The sequence below is a fragment of the Symphalangus syndactylus genome, chromosome 1 (assembly GCF_028878055.3).
Source record: "Symphalangus syndactylus isolate Jambi chromosome 1, NHGRI_mSymSyn1-v2.1_pri, whole genome shotgun sequence".
NCBI lineage: Eukaryota > Metazoa > Chordata > Mammalia > Primates > Hylobatidae > Symphalangus > Symphalangus syndactylus.
This window is the reverse complement of record NC_072423.2, coordinates 111,134,981-111,157,874: the sequence shown is the minus strand read 5'-3', so window position 1 is coordinate 111,157,874 and position 22,894 is coordinate 111,134,981. Positions and strand designations below refer to the sequence as shown.

At 46.0% G+C, this 22,894-nt stretch overlaps 1 protein-coding gene and 1 pseudogene across 3 annotated transcripts in view; one reads left to right on the top strand and one right to left on the bottom strand.

Moving 5' to 3' along the window:
* IP6K1 (inositol hexakisphosphate kinase 1) overlaps positions 1–19,528 on the bottom strand; it is a 70,079-nt gene extending 50,551 nt beyond the window's left edge. Inside the window, exon 1 of one of the 3 annotated variants that reach the window (XM_055276925.2) lies at positions 19,304–19,528. The gene's annotated coding sequence lies outside the window, so the exon portion shown is untranslated. Of the gene's footprint in view, positions 1–1,694; positions 1,715–19,303 lie in introns of those variants that run through there. The other 2 variants (XM_055276942.2, XM_055276931.2) reach the window with 2 other exon arrangements.
* On the top strand, positions 7,012–7,645 carry LOC129481826 (PHD finger-like domain-containing protein 5A; annotated as a pseudogene).
* Positions 19,529–22,894: the final 3,366 nt, after the last annotated feature.

Sequence of the window (22,894 nt, the reverse complement as noted above, 5' to 3'; positions counted from 1 at the left end):
GGGCTGGGGGAGGTGAGAATGGGGTGTTACTATATAATGGGTAGAGTTCCTATTTGGGATGATGAAAGAAGTTCTCAAAACAGCATTGTGAATATATTTTATGCCACTGCATCATATCCTTCAAAATAGTTAAAATTCTACATTTTCTCATGTATATTTACTACAATTTAAAAATTTCATTTACAATAGCATCAAAAAAATCAAATGTCTTGGGTCAAATTTAACAAAACGTGAAAGAATTCTACATTAAAAAATCAAATAATGTAGCAAGATAGTAAAGAAGGCATAAATCAAGAAATATGCCTCACACAGCACGTGGATTAGAAGACTCAATATAGGTAAGATGTCAATTCTCCCCAAATGAATCTATAAATTCAATGGAATCGCAACCATAATGCCAGGAGACTTTTTTACAGAAATTGACAAGCTAATTCTAAAATTTATATGGTAATAAAAAGAAATTATAATATTTAAATAAATCTTGATAAACAATAAAGTTGGATTATTTACACTGCCTGATGTCAAGACTTGCTATAAAGCTACAGTAGTGGGGTATTGGCATATGGATAAACAAATATATCAAGGGAACAGAACACAGATTTCAGAAACAGGCCCATATCTACAGAGTCAATTGTTTTTGGGTTTTTTGCCAGCGACAAATCAGGATATAACAGTCAATTGTTTTTTGACAAAAGTACCAAAGCAAACCAACGGGGAGAGAAAATTTTGGTAGTTTTAAACTATGTCAAATTTTTTTACATTCTTCCCTCTAAAAAGCGAAATCCTCCTCTCTCCTTGAGTATAGGCTAGACTTAGTGACTCATTCTAAAGAAAAGAATATGGCAGAAGTGATAGTGTATGACTAGGTCATAAGAGGCATCATGGTTTCTTCCTTACTTTGTCTTAGACCATTTCTGGAGGAGATAACTGCATGCCATGAGGAAACTCAAAGAGCCCTGTGTATAACTTGTTAGCTTGAAAGTAGGGAAAAATTAAAAAAAAAAAAAAGCCCTGGGTAGAGATAAATGACATGGAACTGAGGCCTCCTGCAAAGAGCTTTATGAATAAGTCATCTTGAAAACAGATCCTCTAAGCCAAGCATGGTGGCTCAGGCCTATAATCCCAACACTTTGGGAGGCCAACAGGGAAAGATCACTTGAGCTCAGGAGTTCAAAACCAGCCTGGGCAACAAAGTGAGACCCCATCTCTACAAAAACATAGAAAAAATTAGCCCCACATGGTGATGCATGCCTGTAGTTCCAGCTTGGGAGGCTGAGTTGGGAGGATCACTCAAGCCCAGGAGGCCAGGGCTGCAGTAAGCCATGATCACCACTGCACTCTAGCCTGGGCCACTTCTCAATTCCTAGCCCTTAGAAACTGAGGTAATAACTGTTTGCTGTTTTAAACTGCTAAGTTTTGGAATAATTTGTTACAGAGCAATAGATAATACACAAGTCTTTTCAACAAATGTTGATAGTAATGGAACAATCAGTTATCTATGTGGGGGAAAAATAAACACCAGCCCCAATCTCACATAATAACAAAAATTAACTTACGATGACTCAGAGACCAAAATGTAAAAGCTAAAACAAGAAAGCTTCTAGGTGAAAACACAAAAAATAAAGTTAGGCTGGGCATGGTGGCTCACACCTATAATCCCAGCACTTTGGGAGGCCAAGGTGGCCAGAGCTCACCTATAGTCTTAGCTACTCGGGAGGCTGAAGTGGGAGAATGGCTTGAGCCCAGGAAGTGGAGGCTGTAGTGAGCGGAGATCATGCCACTGCACTCCAGCCTGGGTGACAGAACCAGACCCTGTCTCAAAAAAAATCAAGTTATATGATTTACACTACCTGACTTCAAGCCTTGCTAGAAATATCCAACACTTAAGAGGTAGGCAAGGTATCCTCAGACACTCAGACAGGACACAGAAAGCAATAACCATAACAGAAATTATTGATAAATCGGACTTCATCAAAATTGAAAACCTCTGATTATTTATTTATTTATGAGACGGAGTCTCGCTCTGTCGCCCAGCCTGCAGTGCAGTGGCATGATCTCGGCTCACTGCAATCTCTGCCTCCCGGGTTCAAGAGATTCTCCTGCCTCAGCTTCCCAAGTAGCTGAGACTACAGGCGCCTGCCACCACACCGGGCTTTTTTTTTTTTTTTTTTTTGAGACCGAGTCTCGCTCTGTCGCCTAGAGCCCAGGCTGCAGTGCAGTGGCGCAATCTCGGCTCACTGAGAGCTCCACTTCCCGGATTCATGCCATTCTCCTGCCTCAGCCTCCCAAGTAGCTGGGACTACAGGTGCCTGCCACCACGCCTGGCTAATTTTTTTTTTTTTTTTTTTTTAGTAGAGACAGAGTTTCACCATGTTAGCCAGGCTGGTCACGAACTACTGACCTCAAGTGATCCTCCCACCTCAGCCTCCCAAAGTGATGGGATTACAGGCGTGAGCCACCGCGCCCAGGCCTGATCTTTAAAATATACCATTAAGAAAATAAGCCAGGCATGGTGGCTCACACCTGTATTCCTAGCATCTTGTGAGGCCCAGGCAAGAGGACTGCTTGAGGTCAGGAGTTCAGGATTAGCCTCGACAAATATGCTGAGACCTCCATTGCTACAAAAAATTTTTAAAAAGAAAATAAGCTGGGCATGGTGGTATGCACATGCAGTCCTAGCTACTAGGGAGGCTGAGGCAGGAGGGTCGTTTAAGCCCAGGAGTTAGAGGGTACACTAAGTTATGATCACGCTACCACACTCCAGCCTGGATGACACAGCAAGACCCTGTCTCTAAAAAAAACAAAACAAAAAACAAAAAATATAGTATCCAGAACACAAAAAAACTTCCTAAAACTCAGTAACAACAACAACAACAAAAAACCCTGCCAGGCACAGTGGTGAACACCTATAGTCCCAGCTACTTGAGAGGATGAGGCAGAAGGATCCCTTGAGCCCAGAAGTTCAAGTCCAGCTTAGGCAACATAGGGAGGCCCTACCTCTAAAAGATACATTTCTTTAAAAAATAAAAAAGACAACTTTTTAAAAAAATGCACAAAAGATTTGAATAAATACTTCACAAACGAAGATACACAAAGACCATTAAGTACAGGAAAAGGTGCTCAGTATCATTAGCATTCAGGTAAATGAAAATTAAAACCACAATGAGTTACCACTATACTTTCACCCAAATGGCTAAAATTAAAAACACACTAAATGTTGCTAAATGTGGAACAACCACAACTCTCATACATTACTGGTGAGAGTGTAAAAATGGTGCAACCATTTTGGAAAAGGTGTTACAGTTTACCATAAAGCTAAACATACATCTATCCTATGACCCAGCAATTCTATTCTCTTCAAGAGAAATGAACGTGTATGTCCACACAAAAAACCTGTGCAAAAAAGTTCATAAAAGCTTTACTCATAAGGCAAACACTGGAAACAGCACAAATAACAACAGGAGAATAAACAAACTGTAGTGTTAATGCAATGAAATACTATATAGCAATAAAAATAAACTACTGATACAGACAACAGCATGTATAAATTAAAACATTACACTGTGTGAAAGAAACCTTACTCAAGAGTGGCCAGGCGCAGTGGCTCACACCTGTAATCCCTACACTTTGCGAGGCCAAAGAGGGAGGATCGCTTGAGCCCAAGAGTTTGAGACCAACCTGGGCAACATGCCAAGACCTCTACAGAAAAATTTTTTAATTAGCTGGGTGCAGCAGTGCACACCTGTAGTCCCAGCTACTTGGGAAGCTGAGGTGGGAAGATCCCTTGAGCCCAAGGTGGGTTCGAGGTGGCAGTGAGCTATAATTGCACCACTGCACTCCAATCTGGGTGACAAAACAAGACTCTCTCCCTTAAAAAAAAAAATTTTATATATATATATGCTTGTAATATATATGTAATATATGTGTAATATAATATATATGTGTAATATGTGTAATATATGTAATATATATGTGTAATATGTATGTAATATATATGTGTGATATATATGTAATATATATATGTAATATATATGTTATATAGTCTTCCTTTTTAACTTAATGTATTTTATATATATAATATATAGGAAGGAAGACTATAATATATAAAATATGTATATACAGAAGGCTATATATATATATATACATATATTGTCTTCTTATATTCTAGAGCATTCTCTTTTTTGAGACAGGGTCTTACTCTGTTACCCAGGCTAAAGTGCAGTGGCACGATCATGATTCACTGCAGCCTCCATCTCCTGGTCTCAAGCAATCCTCCCATCTCAGCCTCCCTAGTAGCTGGGACTATAGGCACATGCTGCCACACCCAGCTAATTTTTTTATTTTTTGTAGAGACAAGGTTTCACCATGTTGCCCAGGCTGGTCTCAAACTCCTGGACTCAAGCGATCCTTCCATCTCAACCTCCCAAAGTGCTGGGATTACAGGCATGAGCCACCGCACCCAGCCTCTCTCTACTTCTGACTAGCCAATTTCTCATTACTCCAGTCTCTGTTACAGTTAATAATTCTATTTTTTTTTTTTTTTTTACATAGAGACAGGGTCTCACTATGTTGCCCAGGCTGGTCTTGAACTCTTGAGCTTTTTTTTTTTTTTTAAAAGATAGAGTCTCACTCTCACCCAGGCAGGAGTGCAGTGGTATGATCACTGCTCACTGCAGCCTCCAACTCCTACGCTCAAGTGATCCTCCTACCTCAGCCTCCCCAGTTGCTGGAATTTTAGGCATGTCCCACCATGCCCAGCTAATTGTGTATTTTTTGGTAGATAAGCGGGCCTTGCTGGGTTGTCCAGGCTGGTTTTGAACTTCTAAGTTTAACCGATCCTCCTGCCTCAGCCTCTCAAAGTGCTGGAATTACAGGCATGAGCCATTGCATGTGGCCAATTAATAATTCTTTATACAGTCCCAATTCTACCAATGAAAAGTAATACTGTAAACAGTCAAGTTAATATGCTTAAGGGTCCAAGTGGTCCTGCCTGGTACACTCTGCTTCATGAAATTACTCAAACTTAATATGGGCTCCCTGGCACCAAGGTCAGCACTTACTTTAGAGACACCTGCAAAATACGTAAGATAGCCACATATTGGCCAGGCGCGGTGGCTCACGCCTGTAATCTCAGCACTTTGGGAGGCCGAGGTGGGTGGATCACAAGGTCAGGAGATCGAGACCATCCTGGCTAACACGGTGAAACCCCATCTCTACTAAAAAATACAAAAAATTAGCTGGGCATGGTGGCGGACGCCTGTAGTCCCAGCTACCTAGGAGGCTGAGGCAGGAGAATGGCGTGAACCCGGGAGGCAGAGCTTGTAGTGAGCCAGTGAGCCGAGATCGCACCACTCCACTCCAGCCTAGGCGACAGAGCAAGACTCCGTCTCAAAAAAATAAAAAATAAAAAAGATAGCCACATATTTTATAATACATCTTCCCAAATAGAGAAGCAGCTTTTTAATATTCATTATATTTTCTATGCTAATGAACTCACTTTAATTTTTGCTGCACTGTCTCCAGGTAAAATACCAAAAACAGTAAACCAAAATAGCATATGTATATCCTGCCTAGCATGCTGCTTGGCCCTGATCCATACGACATCTTCAAGTTGAGCATAAGTCTTTATAAATAAGTTTCAGAATATTCACTAGCTAGGCATGGTGGTACACATGGGAGGCTGAGGCAGCAGGATCATTTGAGCCCAGGAATTCGAGACCAGCATGAGTAACATAGCAAGACTCTCTCTAAAACACACACACACACACACACACACACACAAACAGAATACTCACCACCAAACCAATTTTTTGTCCGAATTGCAACTATAAAGTCTCCAAATTAGTCAGGGATCATTAAATTTAAATTTGCAGGCCGGGCACGGTGGCTCATGCCTGTAATCCCAGCACTTTGGGAGGCCAAGGCAGGCGGATCACGAGGTCAGGAGATCGAGAACATCCTGGCTAACACGGTGAAACCCCGTCTCTACTAAAAGTAAGGGCGCAGTGGCGGGTGCCTGTAGTCCCAGCTACTCGAGAGGCTGAGGCAGGAGAATGGCGTGAACCCGGAAGCCGGAGCTTGCAGTGAGCCGAGATAGCACCACTGCAGTCCAGCCTGGGTGAAAGAGCGAGACTCCTTCTCAAAAAAAAAAAAAAAAAAAAATTTTAAGTACTTATATGATCAAATACACATTGAGTACCTACAGAGTAAGACCATGTAGTATATTATTACTAACAAGACAAAAATAATTCCTGCCTTCAGAGAACTGAAAGTCAGTATGACCCAGGAAGTTAATGGTGAAACAATGAAATATTACAAACTGAGCTATGCATAATAGGTGACCTATGGAAATGACTTTTAATGGGAGAGGGAATTTAAGGGATGAATACTTATCAACAAAAGCACCGTCTGTGGCTCCCAGACATTAAAGTCTAGAACACTTACCTAGCGCTCTGACGCAAGAAACTATACAGTCAATTCTCATTACTGATGGTAATTATGTTTTATAAAGTCATTGTGTACACTGAGTTATTTAATACTGAGTCACTGCACCTAGACAAAATAAATGGTTAAGTTCCTATAGGCCTCTGGTCATATTTTCTTTTTTTTTTTTTTTTTAATAAACTCTCAGCCAGTAGAAGATGATCTAGTCATATCTTCATTAACCAATCAATATATAACCTTCCAGATCGACATACATACAATATAAAACCTTTTAGGTATGTTTCTGTTTAAAAACACCTTATTTAATATAAATAACTGATTCATTAACACTGAATTATAGTCGACAGCATTACAACTCACGCCTAAACAAAACTTCCCTACACATTCCTTGTAAGGTAATCAAAGCCTTCTTGTGTTTAAGAACACCAGGCAGCACTTCAATACAATGTTTGGGGGCCATTTTAAGCATCAAAATCACCAACAAGGCCGGGCACAGTGGCTAACACCTGTAAGCGGTCTCAAAAAAATTAAAAAATAGGCTTCTGGTGGCTGGCTTCATTGGGAACTATGGCTAAACATCATCCTAATTTGATCTTTTGCTGCAAGCCGGCTGGTGTTGTCATCGGAAGATTGTGTGAAAAATGTGACAGCAAGTGTGTGATTTGTGACTCCTTTGTGTGTCCCTGCACTCTGGTGTGCATATGTGATGAGTGTAACTACGTATCTTACCAGGGGTGCTGTGTGATCTGTGGAGGCCCTGGGGTCTCTGGTGCCTATTACTGTAAGGAGTGCACCATCCAGGAGGAAGGATAGAGATGGCTGCCCAAAGATTGTCAATTTGGGGAGCTCTTAAGACAGACCTCTTCTATGAACACAAAAAATTCAGCTTCAAGAAGAGGTGATTGGTGGGTGGCCCCTTCCTCCCCCACAACATTAAGCTGCTGCAGCGGCTAGAAAAGATGGCTACTACTCCCGGCAGAAAGGGAGCAGAGCCCAGAGCATCACCAGGAGTGCCTGCTAGTGTACTGGCAGCTTGCCACCCCTCCTCTCCCTTCACCCAGACACGTGGTAGGGATGGAAAAGGATTCTTCACAGAGCACTCTGGCACATTGTATTGGAGAAAAATTGATAGATTAGTTAATGGTTTTTCTGAATTTGAGAAGCAAAGATCTGTTCTCCATATTGATATGTTCTCCCTCAACCAAGATCTTCTAAGAAATAATATTTCAGTCTTCTGCTTGAGGAGTTGACTGTGAAGCTACACCCAGAGAAAAACATGTTCTTGCAGCAGCTCTGGTGGCAGCTGTCCTTGAAGAACCTTTGGTGTGTGGTGGGAAGCTATCAGAACAAGAAATGTAGCCATTTACTCTTTCAACACTTGCGCTATTGTCATGTTATTTTCCTTCTGAGAAACTGGAAACCCTTTCTGTTGCTATTACATTAATAAAGTTGGTGTTTATTTTCTGGTAAAATAAATAAAAATGAAAATAAACATTAAAAATCACCAACAAAAAGCAAATCAGGACAGGTGCAGTGGCTCACGCGTATAATCCCAGCACTTTGGGAGGCCAAGATGGGCAGATCACTTGAAGCCAGGAGCTCGAGACCAGCCTGGACAACATGGTGAAACCTCATCTCTACTAAAAATACAAAAATTAGCCAGGCATGGTGGTGCATGTCTACAATCCCAACCAGTCACGAGGCTGAGGCAGGAAAATTACTTGAACCCGGGAGGTGGAGGTTGCAGTGAGCCGAGATAGCACCACTGCACTCCAGCCTGGGTAACAGGGCAAGACTCAGTCTCAGAAAAAAAAGCAAATAAATGCAAAAAACCATGGTACTAAATAGACCAAGAAAACGATACTTATTTTTTTTTTTTTTTTTTTGAGACGGAGTCTTTCTCTGTCCCCCAGGCTGGAGTGCAGTGGCGCAATCTCGGCTCACTGCAAGCTCCGCCTCCCGGGTTCACGCCATTCTCCTGCCTCAGCCTCCCGAGTAGCTGGGACTACAGGCGCCCGCCAACACGCCCGGCTAATTTTTTTTTGTATTTTTAGTAGAGACGGGGTTTCACCATGTTAGCCAGGATGGTCTCGATCTCCTGACCTCGTGATCCGCCCGCCTCGGCCTCCCAAAGTGCTGGGATTACAGGCTTGAGCCACCGCGCCCGGCCGAAAACGATACTTATTTACAGTATGATAATTGAAAAGAAGGCAGCAGCATGTTGCCTTGTTTAACCTCAGCTGGAAACACACAACTCAAAATTTTTGTCACTCTGTGCATGTCTATAAATGATAGCAAAAGCACCAAAAGTATTGATTTTGGGGTTACAAGTAAATTTTAGCAGGTTTGCAAACTTGAAAATACAAACTCTGTGAATAATGAGGATCGACTGTATATTATTAATGTTTCCATTTATGTGAAACTTCTAAGAAACGCAAATTTAATCTACAGTGATAGAAAGACTGGCACCTGTCTGTGTCCAAGGAAGCAGGCTGGGGTTGACTGGAAAGGGAAGTAAGAGTACCTTCTACGACTAACTGACATCTTTTCACTGCCCCAGGCACAGTGGCTCATGCCTGTAATCCCAGCACTTGGGGAGGCCAAGGTGGGTGGATCACTTGAGGTCAGGAGTTCGAGACAAGCCTGGTCCACATGGCAAAACCCCATCTCTACTAAAAAAAATACAAAAATCAGTCCATTGTGGTGGCACATGCCTGTAATCCCTGCTACTCTGGAGGCTGAGGCACAAAAATCACTTGAACCCAGGAGGCGGAGGTTGCAGTGAGCCAAGATGGCACCACTGCACCCCAGCCAGGGTGACAGAGCAAGACTCTGTCTCCAAAAAAAGAAATCTTTTCAATGAAGTGAAATAGACATCTGTTGGGCCAGGTGCAGCGGTTCACGCCTGTAATCTCAACACTTTGGGAGGCCGAGGTGGGTGGATTGCCTGAGGTCAAGAGATTGAAACCATCCTAACATGGTGAAACCCCATCTCTACTAAAAATACAAAAAATTAGCCGGGCGTGGTGGCACATGCCTGTACTCCCAGCTACTCAGGAGGCTGAGGCAGGAGAATCACTTGAACCTGGGAGGTGGAGGCTGCAGTGAGTGGACATTGCACCACTGCACTCGAGCCTGTGAGACAGAGCGAGACTCTATCTCAAAAAAAAAAAAAAAAGAAAGAAAAATTATACCTCAATAAAGTTGGAAATTTCTTTAAAAACAATGATAAAGGGCCGGGCACGGTGGCTCACGCCTGTAATCCCAGCACTTTGGGAGGCCGAGGCGGGCAAATCACGAGGTCAGATCGAGACCATCCTGGCTAACATGGTGAAACCCCGTCTCTACTAAAAATACAAAAAAATTAGCCAGGCGCGGTGGCAGGCGCCTGTTGTCCCAGATACTTGGGAGGCGGAGGCAGGAGAATGGCGTGAACCCGGGAGGCGGAGCTTGCAGTGAGCCGAGATCGCGCCACTGCACTCCAGCCTGGGCGACAGAGCGAGACTCTGTCTCAAACAAACGAACAAACAAAAAAACAATGATAAAGCATAAAGGTCAAAGATCAGAGATCAGCTGGCCATTTCTGGTGTGCAGGGGATTTTCTTTAACAGTGAAATGACTTTTTTTTTTAAGACGGAGTCTCTCAGCTAGGTGTGGTGGCTCACGCCTGTAATCCCAGCACTTTGGGAGGCCAAGGCGGGTGGATCAAAGTCAGGAGATCGAGACCATCCTGGCCAACATGGTGAAACCCCACCTGTACTAAAAATACAAAAATTAGCAGAGCGCGGTGGCACATGCCTGTAAATCCCAGCTACTTGGGAGGCTGAGGCAGGAGAATCGCTTGAACCCTGGAGGCAGAGGTTGCAGTGAACCGAGATCGCGCCACTGCACTCCAGCCTGGGCAACAAGAGTGAGATTCTGTCTCAAAAAAAAAAAAAAAAAAAAAAAGACAGAGTCTCAACAAGGTGTGGTGGCTCATGCCTGTAATCCCGGCACTTTGGGAGGCCAACGCAGGTGGATGGCTTGAGGTCAGGAGGTCGAGACTAGCCCGGCCAACACGGTGAAACCTCGTCTCTACTAAAAATACAAAAATTAGCTGGGCATGGTGGTAGTTGCCTGTAATCCCAGCTACTCAGGAGGCTGAGGCAGGAAAATCACTTGAACCTGGGAAGCAGAGGTTGTAGTGAGCCGAGATCGTGCCTCTGCACTCCAGCCTGGGCGACAAAGCAAGACTTCATCTCAAGAAAAAAAAAAGATAGGGTCCCACTCTGTCACCCAGGCTGGAGTGCAGTGGCCCAACCACAGCTCACTGCAGCCTCAAACTCCCAGACTCAAGCGATCCTCCCATCTTAGACGCCCCAGTAGCTGGGGTTACAGCCACGCACCACCACACCTGGCTAATTTTTTTATTTTTTGTATTGATAGGGTCTTGTTATGTTTCCAGAGCTGGTCTCGAACCCCTGGGCTCAAGTGATCCTACTGCCTCAGCCTCCCAAAGTGCTAGGATTACGGGGATGAGCCACCATGTTCAGCCAGTACGTTTTTAATTAACAGCTTTATTGACATATTATTCACACATCATACGATTCACCCATTAAGGTGTACAATTCAATGATTTTAAGTATAAAATATTCAGAGATAGGAGCAACCATCACCACAATTTTAGAATGTTTTAATCATCTCAAAAAGAAATCCCATACCCTTAAGCTATCATTTTCCCTATCCCCTACAACCACCTCCAAGCCCTAAGCAATCAATAATCTACTTTCTGTTTCTATAGAATTGCCTATTCTGGATATTTCACATAAATGGAATCATGTAAATGTGAACTTTTTTATCTGACTTCTTTCACTTAACATGTTTTCAAGGTTCATCCATGTTGTAACATGTATCACACTTTGTTCCTTTTTATTGCAGAATAATGTTCCCTTGTATGTATATACCACCTTTTATCTGTCAGTTGATGGACATTTGGGTTGCTTCTCCTTTTGGCTATTATGAATAATGCTGCCATAAACATTCATGTACAAGTTTTTGTGTGAACATTTGTTTTCATTTCTCTTGAGTAGACAGCCAGGAGGGAGATTGCTGGGTCATATGGTAACTCTATGTTTAACCACATAAAGACTGTTTTCCCAAGTGGCCCACTTGACATTCCCACCAACAGTGTTTGAGGTCTCTAATTTCTCCGTATTTCTATCAACATATGACATCATCTGATTTTATTACAGAGTAAGTTGTTTAATAATTGTTCATTCAATCATAATACACCCAAATTTTTCTTTTCTTTTTAGAGACAAGGTCTTGCTCTGTCATCCAGGCAGGAATGCAGTGGTACAATCATGGCTCACTGCAGCCTTAACCTCCTGGGCTCAAGCAATCCTCCCACCTCTGCCTCCCAAGTAGCCGAGAATACAGGTGCATGTCACTATGCTCATTTAATTTTTACATTTTTTTGTAGAGATGGGGTCTCACTATGTTGCCCAGGCTGGTCTCAAACTCCTGGGCCCAAGCAATTTGCCTGCTTCAACCTCCAAAAGTTCTGGAATTATGGGCATGAGCCACGGCACCTGGCCTACACCTAGATTTTTATGTATAAGGTGCTCTTATTCATTAACATCGAATTTTAGACTTGAAAAGAGTCCAGTCCTAGACCTGCTCCCCTACCCTGCCCTCCTTTTATATAATGAGACAGGAATAAATAAGCTAAACCCACAAATAAAATTTTACAGAAGAGATCAGCAGATTTCCTAGGCACTCAACAAAACAAAGTCCCTAACAGAGATCCAGCACTGAAGTGAACATGTGTTCCCATCAAAGCTCATTTGTTATGTCTTCTAAATAAACCTAACTTCAAACCACAGCAGCACACATGGAAGTCTTTATCATCTTTCATACACACATACACACACACACACACACACACACACACACACACACACACACACACACACACACAGTCTTAGGCTTTCCTACCCAAAATCTATTGCTCAAATTCTGCTGTAGTAGGAGAAATGAAAACCTTTATTTAAAAATCAGTGCAAAAGCACAGATCCAGAGCCACAAAGACACAAAATGCCTGACTGCTTCCTTGTTCCAAGTCAGAAACAGAGTGTACTGTGCAGTCTTTCCCTAGCTCTGCCCATCACTGTTCCTTATAGTGTCAGGGCTGCACTGAGAGGAGGGCAGGCAGCAAATACTGCCATTTACAGCAGCCCAAGGAGGCAGTGAGATCAAGACCCAACAAAGAAAAGGGCCTAAAAATGCTTGCATCCAGTGCCATGCTCACAGAAATGTTTTCCTAGAAAAGTGGCATTTTAACCAGGAAGGGCTCTTTCCAGGCCTTAGTTCTGCCCTTTGAGCAAGTTGTCTCTGTTCTGCAGCACTAAGGGATGGGCCTGCCTCTATAAAGCACTAGAGTTAACATGTGCAAGCACTTCAAGGCAAGGCAGGGTGGAGGCAGAAATTCATAGCCACCAAATCCCCATTTCTACTTGCCCACTCCCTTCTATTTCCGTTTAATTACAAAAGGTGTTTCCAACTCAGACAAATCTAGTACATCTTCATAAATATTTGGTCCTCATCTACTACGTACAGGCGCAAAAAGACACAAAAAGTGTAAAATACAGTCCCTGACAGAAAAGGATTAGGCCCTACCAGAGGAAACAAAAAAGTTTTTTTTTTTGTTTGGGTTTTTTTTTTTTTTTTTTTTGAGACGGAGTTTCACTCTTGTTGCCCAGGCTGGAGTGCAGTGGCGCAATCTTGGCTCACTGCAACCTCTGCCTTCCAGGTTCAAGTGATTCTACTGCTTCAATCTTCCAAGTAGCTGGGATTACAGGCGCCCGCCACCACGCCTGGCTAATTTTTTGTATTTTTACTACAGACAGGGTTTTACCATGTCGGCCAGGCTGGTCTCAAACTCCTGACCTCAGGTGATCCACCCGCCGTGGCCTCCCAAAGTGCTGGGATTACGGGCGTGAACCACTGTGTCTGCCTAAAAAATTATTCTTAAAAGAGCAAATACTATTTTGATGTTTGTTTCAGGGCAATAATGTCACTGCAGTTCAAAGGGTATGGAATATATCCCCAGGAGCTGAAATGTTTTGGGGACGTTTTATAAAGAAGGTAGGTAGAAATGGAGCTGGACTATGGACAAGGGAAAAGCTGAAGGAAAAGGTCATCTCCACAGGCCATAGGTCACTGGATTCAGCCATAAGAGGATCTGTGTAGAGAAAGAGTATGTATGGAATGTTTAGCAAACTATTTGGTTAATGGGGATTAGGATAAACCCTGAGGAGGTAGGCTGGAGCCAGCTGGACTGTATCGCCTTAAATGCCACATTAGGACATCAGATCTCATCCCATAAGCCTGTAGCAGTTCCTGATTTCAGTGCAGGATCTCCGTAGTCTGTGCAGTGTGAAAAACTCCTGAAATTGGCCAAGCGAGGTGACTCACATTCATAATCCAGCACTTTGGGAGGCCGAGGTGGGAGGATCACTCAAACCCAGGAGTTAGAGACCAGCCTGGGCAACAAGCAAGACTCCATGTCCATTAAAAAAACAAATTAAAATTAAAAATTAGCTGAGCACAGTGGTGCCCACCTGTAGTTCTAGCTACCCTGGAGGCTGAGGCAGGAGAATCACCTGAGCCCAGGAATTCAAGGCTGCAGTGAGCTATGATCGTACCACTGTACTCCAGCTGGGTAACAGGGTAAGACCTGTCTCAAAAAAAAATTAAGTAAATAAAAGTACTAAAGTTTACAGACAAATTATGCAAAGATAAAGAACAGTGGATGGGCTGGGCGCGGTGGCTCACGCTTGTAATCTCAGCACTTTGGGAGGCCAAGGCAGGCGGATCACGAGGTCAGGAGATCGAGACCATGGTGAAACCCCGTCACTACTAAAAATAAAAAAATTAGCCGGGCGTGGTGGCGGGCGCCTGTAGTCCCAGCTACTCGGAGAGGCTGAGGCAGGAGAATGGCGTGAACCCGGGAGGCGGAGCTTGCAGTGAGCTGAGATCGCACCACTGCACTCCAGCCTGGGCGACAGAGCGAGACTCCGTCTCAAAAAAAAAAAAAAAAAAAAAAAAAAAAAAGAACAGTGGATGGAAAGCCTTTTTTTTTTTTTTTTTTTTTTTTTTTTGAGACGGAGTCTAGCTCTGTTGCCCAGGCTGGAGTGCAGTGGCGCGATCTCGGCTCACTGCAACCTCCACCTCCCAGGTTCAAGCAATTCTCCTGCCTCAGCCTCCTGAGTAGCTGGGATTACAGGTGCACGCCACCACACCTGGCTAATCTTTGTATTTTTTTTTTTGAGACGGAGTCTAGCTCTGTCACCCAGGCTGGAGTGCAGTGGTGCAATCTCGGCTCACTGCAAGCTCCGCCTCCCGGGTTCATGCCATTCTCCTGCCTCAGCCTCTCCGAGTAGCTGGGACTACAGGTGCCCGCCACCACGCCCGGCTAATTTTTTTGTATTTTTTTAGTAGAGACGGGGTTTCACCGTGGTCTCGATCTCCTGACCTCGTGATCCGCCCGCCTCGGCCTCCCAAAGTGCTGGGATTACAAGCGTGAGCCACCACGCCCGGCCTTAATCTTTGTATTTTTAGTAGAGATGGCTTTTCACCATGTTGGTCAGGCTGGTCTGGAACTCCTGACCTCGTGACCCGCCCACCTCGGCCTCCCACAGTGCTGGGATTACAGGCGTGAGCCACCACGCCCAGCCTGGAGGGTCTACTATTATAACAACAGTCTGACACATTTGCACTTAAAAATGCCCATCACAAGCCAGGCACAGTGGCTCATGCCTGCACTTAGGAATCCGAGGCAGGAGGATCATTTGCACCCAGGAGTTTGAGACTAGCCTGAGCAACATAGTGAGACCCCCATCTCTACAAAAAAATTAAGACAAAGAAAATTAGCCAGGCATGGTGGCGCATGTGTGTAGTCCTAGCTACTTTGAAAGCTGAGGCAAGAGGATCACTTGAGCCAAGGAGTTGGAGGCTGCAGTGAGCTACAATTGTGCCACTACACTCCAGCCTAGGAGTTTTTTAAGAGACTGTCTCTTAAAAAAGGCCAGGCGTGGTGGCTCACACCTGTAATCCCAGCACTTTGGGAGGCCAAGGTGGGTGGATCACCTGAGGTCAGGAGTTTGAGACCAGCCTGGCCAACACAGCAAAACCCCGGCTCTACTAAAAAAAAATTAAAAAAAATAAAAATTAGCCAGGCGTGCTGGCGCACTCCTGTAGTCCCAGCTACTCAGGAGGCTGAGGCAGGAGAATCACTTGAACCCAGGAGGCAGAAGTTGCAGTGAGACAAGATCATGCCACTGCATTCCAGCCTGGGTGACAGAGTGAGACTCCGTCTCAAAAAAAAAAAAAAAAAAAAAAAGGCCAGGCATGGTAGCTCATGCCTGTAATCCTAGCACTTCGGGAGACCAAGACAGGAGGATCACTTGAGACTAGGAGTTCAAGCCCAGTCTGGGCAACTGAGACCCCATCTCTACATAAGTAATTTTTAAAAATGCAAATGACAGCCAGTGTGGTGTCTCACCCCGTAATCCCAGGCCAAGGCTGAGGCAGGTGGATCACCTGTCAGGAGTGACCAGCTTGGCCAACATGGTGAAACCCCATCTCAGAACAACAACAACAAAAAAAAGCAGGGGCTTGGGACAATTTTGAAAAGCTAGTATTTTCGCCAGGTGCGATGGCTCTCGCCTGTAATCCCAGCACTTTGGGAGGCCGAGGCAGGCGGATCATGAGGTCAGGAGATCGAGACCATCCTGGCTAACACGGTGAAACCCCATCTCTACTAAAAATACAAAAAAATTAGCCGGGTGTGGTGGTGGGCGCCTGTAGTCCCAGCTATTCAGGAGGCTGAGGCAGGAGAATGACGTGAACCCAGGAGGCGGAGCTTGCAGTGAGCCAAGACCACACCACTGCATTCCAGCCAGGGCAACAGAGTGAGATTCCGTCTCAAAAAAAAAAAAAAAAAAAAAAAAAAAAGAAAGAAAGAAAAGCTAATATTTTATTTTAATATCCCCCTCCTTTCAAGAACTGCCCAAGGAACTGGTCTTACCAAGATTAAAATGAACTAAAGATTCAAAAAATGGCTCTGAAGGACAATGAAATAACTAACTAAAGACTACTCAATTTCTCCCTTGCCTCACAAGTGCAGTATAAACTCAGTCGAACAGCAACAAGCTGCCAGCCTCCTCTGGGTTCAGCACCTGCTTTCCTAAAGGATCTCCTGACCAAGGAGCTGGTTTCTTCTTTCAGAATTATTATTTTATTTATTATTTATTATTTTTGGGGACTGAGTCTCACTCTGTCACCCAGGCTGGAGTGTAGTGGCGCGATCTCAGCTCACTGCAACCTCTACTTTCCGGGTTCAGGTGATTCTCCTGCCTCAGCCTCCATGCACCACCATGCCCAACTAATTTTTGTATCTTTAGTAGAGATGGGATTTCGCCATTTTGGCCAGGCTAATCTCTAACTCCTGACCTCAGGTGATCCACCCGCCTCAGCCTCCCAAAGTGCTGGGATTACAGACAGGAGCTGCCGCGCCTGACCTCTTTCAAAATTATACAGTCAGAGGTGACAAGATCCTGATAGAAGTGCACAAAGTAGGCCGGGTGCGGAGGTCAGGAGATCGAGACCGCGGTGAAACCCCGTCTCTACTAAAAAATACAAAAAATTAGCCGGGCGCGGTGGCGGGCGCCTGTAGTCCCAGCTACTCGGAAGCTGAGGCAGGAGAATGGCGTGAACCTGGGAGGCGGAGCTTGCAGTGAGCCGAGATTGCGCCACTGCACTCCAGCCCGGGCGACAGAGCGAGACTCTGTCTCCAAAAAAAAAAAAAAAAAAAAAAAAAAAAGAAAGAAGTGCACAAAGTAGGCTGGGCGCATGACCGGGCACAGTGGCTCACGCCTGTAATCCCAGCACTTTGGGAGGCTGAGGCAGGCGGATCACGAGGTCAGGAGTTCAAGACCAGCCTGACCAACATGGTGAAACTAGGTCTCTACTAAAAATACAAAAATTAGCCAGGCGTGGTGGCACGCACCTGTAATCCCAGCTACTTGGGAGGCTGGGGCAGGAGAATCGCTTGAACCCAGGAGGCAGAGATTGCAGTCAGCCGAGATTGTGCCATTGCACTCCAGCCTGAGAGAACGAGACTTCGTCTCAGGGGAAAAAAAAAAAGTAGTCTCGGCACCGTGGCTCATGCCTGTAATCCCAGCACTTTGGGAGGCTGAGGCAGGCTGATCACGAGGCCAGGAGTTCGAGACCAGTCTGGCCAACATAGTGAAACCCCATCTCTACTAAAAATACAAAAATTAGCTGGGCGTGGTGGCATGTGCCTGTAGTCCCAGCTACTCGGGAGGCTGAGGCAGGAAAATTGCTTGGACCAAGGAGTCAGAGGTTGCAGTGAGCCGAGATGGCACCACTGTACTCCAGTCTGGCAATGGAGCGAAACTCCGTCTCAAAAAAAAAAAAAAAAAGTGCACAAAGTATTGTCGCTTGACTTCTTAGTCATCTCATGCAGGTATGTTCTATGAGCACATACAAGAAGGCTGTACAAAGAACCAAAGAGGCCACAGGTCAAGAGAAACATGTTTTGGAGCAATCAGAACTCTTCCTAGACCTGCACACTCTGCTGAGGATCTCCAACCTGCCCACATTCACAGGAAAGGGGCCTGAAGGTCTGTTTTCACTGAGCAAGATAATTTTAGTACCGTTAAAAGTTAATTTGCGCCGGGCACAGTGGCGCACACTTGTAATCCCAGCACTTTGGGAGGCCAAGGAGGGCGGATCACGAGATCAAGAGTTCGAGACCAGCCTGGCCAACATGATGAAACCCCGTCTCTACTAAAAATACAAAAATTAGCCGGGGATGGTGGCGCGTGCCTGTAGTCCTAGCTACTCGGGAGGCTGAGGCAGGATAATCGCTTGAACCCGGGAGGTGGAGGTTGTGGTGAGCCGAGATTGCGCCACTGCACTCCGGCCTGGGCAACAGAGAGAGAGACTCTGTCTCAAAAAAAAAAAAAAAAAAAAATTAATTTGCCAGTTCGATACATCCACAACAAAAACAAGTTTCATTTCTTTTTCCGATTCTAAGACACTCCTACGTTTCCTTTGTCTCCTATGGCGAGCATCTCTTTAGGAGATAAAATCAAGTCATCACCATAATATTCACTTTCTCCTAAAGCAAAAAGAGGAAGACATTACCACTCTCCAAAAAGTGGTGGTGAAGAACCAAAGAGATTATGTTCCAAAATAAAAGCCATTATGGACATTTAACCAGGTTCTTTGGGAGGAAACAAACGGTGAGCTTCGAGGTACACGTGAGGTTCTGAACGGGTCTCAGGAAGCAGCAGCCAGGCAGAGGGTCCCCCTTGCCATAATCATAGGGCCGTGACACCGGCCTGCCTGGCTCGCGGGGGCTTTGGCTTGCTTCGTCTAGTCTTAGCATCCAGCGTCCTGAAAATCACTCGCAGGAGCTCTAAGAAAGAGGTAAGTCTATTTCTCAGCCAGGAGCAACACAACTCCCAGGAGAGCATCAGGGTGGCACCGGACACACTTCAGCGCTCCGGATCAGCGGAGTCCAGAGCTTCGGTCAGAGAAGCTGGTTTCCCGCTACTAGCCGGCCGGCCCTCAGGCACTGGCCGCTCTCCGACCTCCACACCGGCTGTCCCCCCGGCTTCGGTGCCAGCATCTAGGAGGCTCGGCAGGCGGCCGCTCAGGACGCTCGAGCGATGTTCCAGTGATGCCCCACCGAAGCCCCGACCCCACGCGCGCCCACTCCAACCCCGCGCCCGCCACCGCCCTCCCCGCGGGCGTCAGGCCGGTCTATCGGGCGGCTCCTGTCACTCACCTGCCCGGCCCGGGCACCGGGCGCCCACGGCTCCCTACGGGAGCTGGGCCCCCCGGGCCTCCAGGTTTCGGCCCGCCCCCTGGCAGGCAGCACAGGTGGCTGAGCCCCGCTACAGCGGCCTCTCACCGGCCGCTTGGTCCAGCTCCCGGCGCTGCCCACTGGGTACGGATCAACAACAAGATGGCGGCTAGCCGAGGGGGCGGGGGCCGGGCGTCATAGTAACTAGGACTGCAAAGAACCCGCCCCCCGAGGAGTGCCATCCCCAATCAACAGTCTTTTTGCTCGTCGCCGGGGAAAGGACTTCCTGTTGACAGGTCAGCTCACCTGTCAGTCAGAGTCTGCCTCTCAGGGCCCGTGCCGAAAGCGTGGGGCACGTGACTGTGACGGCATGGGTTGGCGCATGCGCTTCGTTCTCGGAGTGGCTGGCGGCTGAGTTTCTGCTGGCTACTCCGAGGCTGAAGCGCCCTTGGCCTCTCTGCGTGCCTGGTCCTGGTGTGGTACTGGCGGCGTCTTGACATACACTTGCGCACACACAGGGAATCTCAGCGCTGTGCTATTCGTTTTTTTGTCACCCCCTTTGGGAGAAGGGGGGTGCAGCCCCCAGTTCACTCTGGAGAGGAAACTGAGGCTCAGAGAGGGGAGGCCGAGCCAAGGTCACGCCACCTCTAGAAATGGAGGTGCTGGGTCTCGCACCTCCTCCTGCTGGTTTCAGAGTGTGAGGAGCCTCTATCCCAGCTTCCCACGCTTTGTCCCTTACTAGCCTCAAGGTACAGCAGTCTGTGCTGCCACAGCAGCCTCTGGCTCATTGCCCATGCTTTCCTGCCTGAGGTTTAGAGCCTAGCACAAGTCCTGACACACAGAGGGCACTCCCTTTTCTCTGCCCTAGAGCATCTTGTCTTGAGATCCTATGACAGCATCTTTTGCCCCGGACTGTCATGACCGGCCTCCCAGGCAGACTAATGGTCCCAGGAAGATGGTCACACCTTGCTCGCCATACAGAACACCTAACTCTGGGCTTGGCTTCAGGCTTAGAACAACAGATGAAGTTACGTGGCCTGGGCCCACACCCAAATGCCCCAACTAGCTAACTCTGACTTTTGAGCCTTAGCCTCTCTTTAGCTTTGGTTGTCCCATCTGTAAAATGAAGATAAAAGTGGAGCTTCTCAGAGGAAGATTTAATGAACCCTCAGAGCAGGGGAAGAACTCAGGAAAAATCTGCCTACAACCACTTCCTGGAACAACCTGCTTCCAAATTGCTGTTCCTGAGGCGTGCCTTAAAACACTAACTTTGGTGGAAGCCCCATGAAGGATTTTTGTTTTGCTTTGTTTTGTTCCCACAGAAGGCTCTCAGCTTCTTCCTGGCCCTGGGATACCATAACTGGTTCAGAAAGGGAGGTCCTCCTAGCCAGGCGCAGTGGCTCATGCCTGTAATCCAGCACTTTGGGAGGCCAAAGAAGGCTGATCACTTGAGGTCAGAGGTTCAAGAGCAGCCTGGCCAAAATGGTGAAACCCTGTCGCTACTAAAAATACAAAAATTAGCTGGATGTGGTGGCAGGTGCCTGTAATCCCAGCTACTCAGGAGGCTGAGGCAGGAGGATCACTTGAACCTGGGAGGCAGAGGTTCAGTGGGCTGAGATCACGCCACTACACTCTAGCCTGCGTGACAGAGGAAAATTCTGTCTCAAAATAAAAAAAAGAAAGGGAGGTTCTCCAGTACCCTGAGGGGGTTCAGGCCCACAGACTCCTCAACAGAGGAGGAAAGACTGTGATAACTTGGATTTACCACAGTAAGGTCCTCTTGGAGAGCTGGCAGAAGCCTGAGACCTGATGTCAGGTTGGGCATGGAGAGTGGGCCAACACTGCACCCAGCAAGACCTGCCCACCAGCAGATTGCTGCAGGCCACCTGGCTACATGCAATAGCTCAGGTCAAAACAGGGAGATGTGAGAGCAGAGGAACCAGAAGAAACAGATCAGGAAGAAAAGCTGACAACCCTCAAAAGGGGGATTCTGCTAATCCTCCAGGACCAGCCATGCCACAGGATTCTCAAGTCTGCATCACCCCTCACCTCAGTGCAAAAGCTCCAGATCCTTCTCAAGAAAACTTCCACATACAGTTGGCAAATTGCCCTGAAGTTTGATGGGGCCCTCAAAAAGCAACAGTGGTATAACTACTATGGATAACAGTTTGGAGGTTCCTCAGAAAACTAAAAATACAGCTACCACATGATCCGGCAATCCCACTGCTGGGTATGTACCCAAAGGAAAGGAAATCAGTATATCAAAAAGATATCTGCACTTCCATGTTTGCTGCAGCGCCATTCACAATAGCCAAGATTTGGAAGCAACCTAAGTGTCCATCAACAGATGAATGGATAAAGAAAATATGGTACATATGGGCCGGGTGCGGTGGCTCACGCCTGTAATCCCAGCACTTTGGGAGGCCGAGGCGGGCAGATCAAGAGGTCAGGAGATCGAGACCATCCTGGCTAATACGGTGAAACCCCATCTCTACTAAAAATACAAAAAATTAGCCGGGCGTGGTGGCAAGCGCCTGTAGTCCCAGCTACTCAGGAGGCTGAGGCAGGAGAATAGTGTGAACCCAGGAGGCGGAGCTTGCAGTGAGCCGAGATGGCGCCACTGTGCTCCAGCCTGGGCAACAGAGCGAGACTCCATCTCAAAAAAAAAAGAAAAAAAAGAAAATATGGTACATATGCAGAATGGAGTATTATTTAGCCATTAAAAAGAATGAGATTGTGAGATTGGCTGGTGTGGTGGCTCACGCCTGTAATCCCAGCACTTTGGGAGGCTGAGGCAGGAGGATCACCTGAGGTCAGGAGTTCAAGACCAGCCTGGCCAACATAGCAAAACACCGTCTCTACTAAAAATAAAAAAATTAGCCAGTCGTGGTGGTGCACGCCTGTGGTCCCAGCTACTCAGGAGACTGAGGCACGAGAATTGCTTGAACATGAGAGGTGGAGGTTGCAGTGAGCGAAGATCATGCCACTGAACTCCAGCCTGGGTGACAAAGTAAGACTCCGTCTCAAAAAAAAAAAAAAAAAGGAAAAAGATTTAAACAAAACAATTGAATTCATGGAGATAGTAAGTAGAAGGATAGTTACCAGAGTCTGGAAGGGGTGGGGAGGTGGGACGGTTAATGGGTACCAAAAAGAAAAATGAATAAGACCTAGCGTTTGATAGCACAACAGAGTGGCTATAGTCAATAATAACTTAATTGTACATTTTAAAATAACTAAAAGAGTATAATTGGATTATTTGTAACACAAAGGATAAATGCTTCAGGGGATGGATACCCCATTTTCGATGAAGTGATTATTAAGCATTACATGCCTTATCAAAACTCTCATGTACCTCCAAATTTATACACCTATGTACCCACAAAAATTAAAAATTAAGAAAAAAATTAAAAAGAGGAACAGCTCAACAACAGCAAAAAAAGCAACAGTGAGCCAGGCACAATGGCTCACACCTGTAATCCCAGCACTTTAGGAGGCTGAAGGGGGAGGATTGCTGGGACCCAGGAATTCAAGACCAGCCTGGTCAGCATAAAGAGATCCCATCTCTACAAAAAA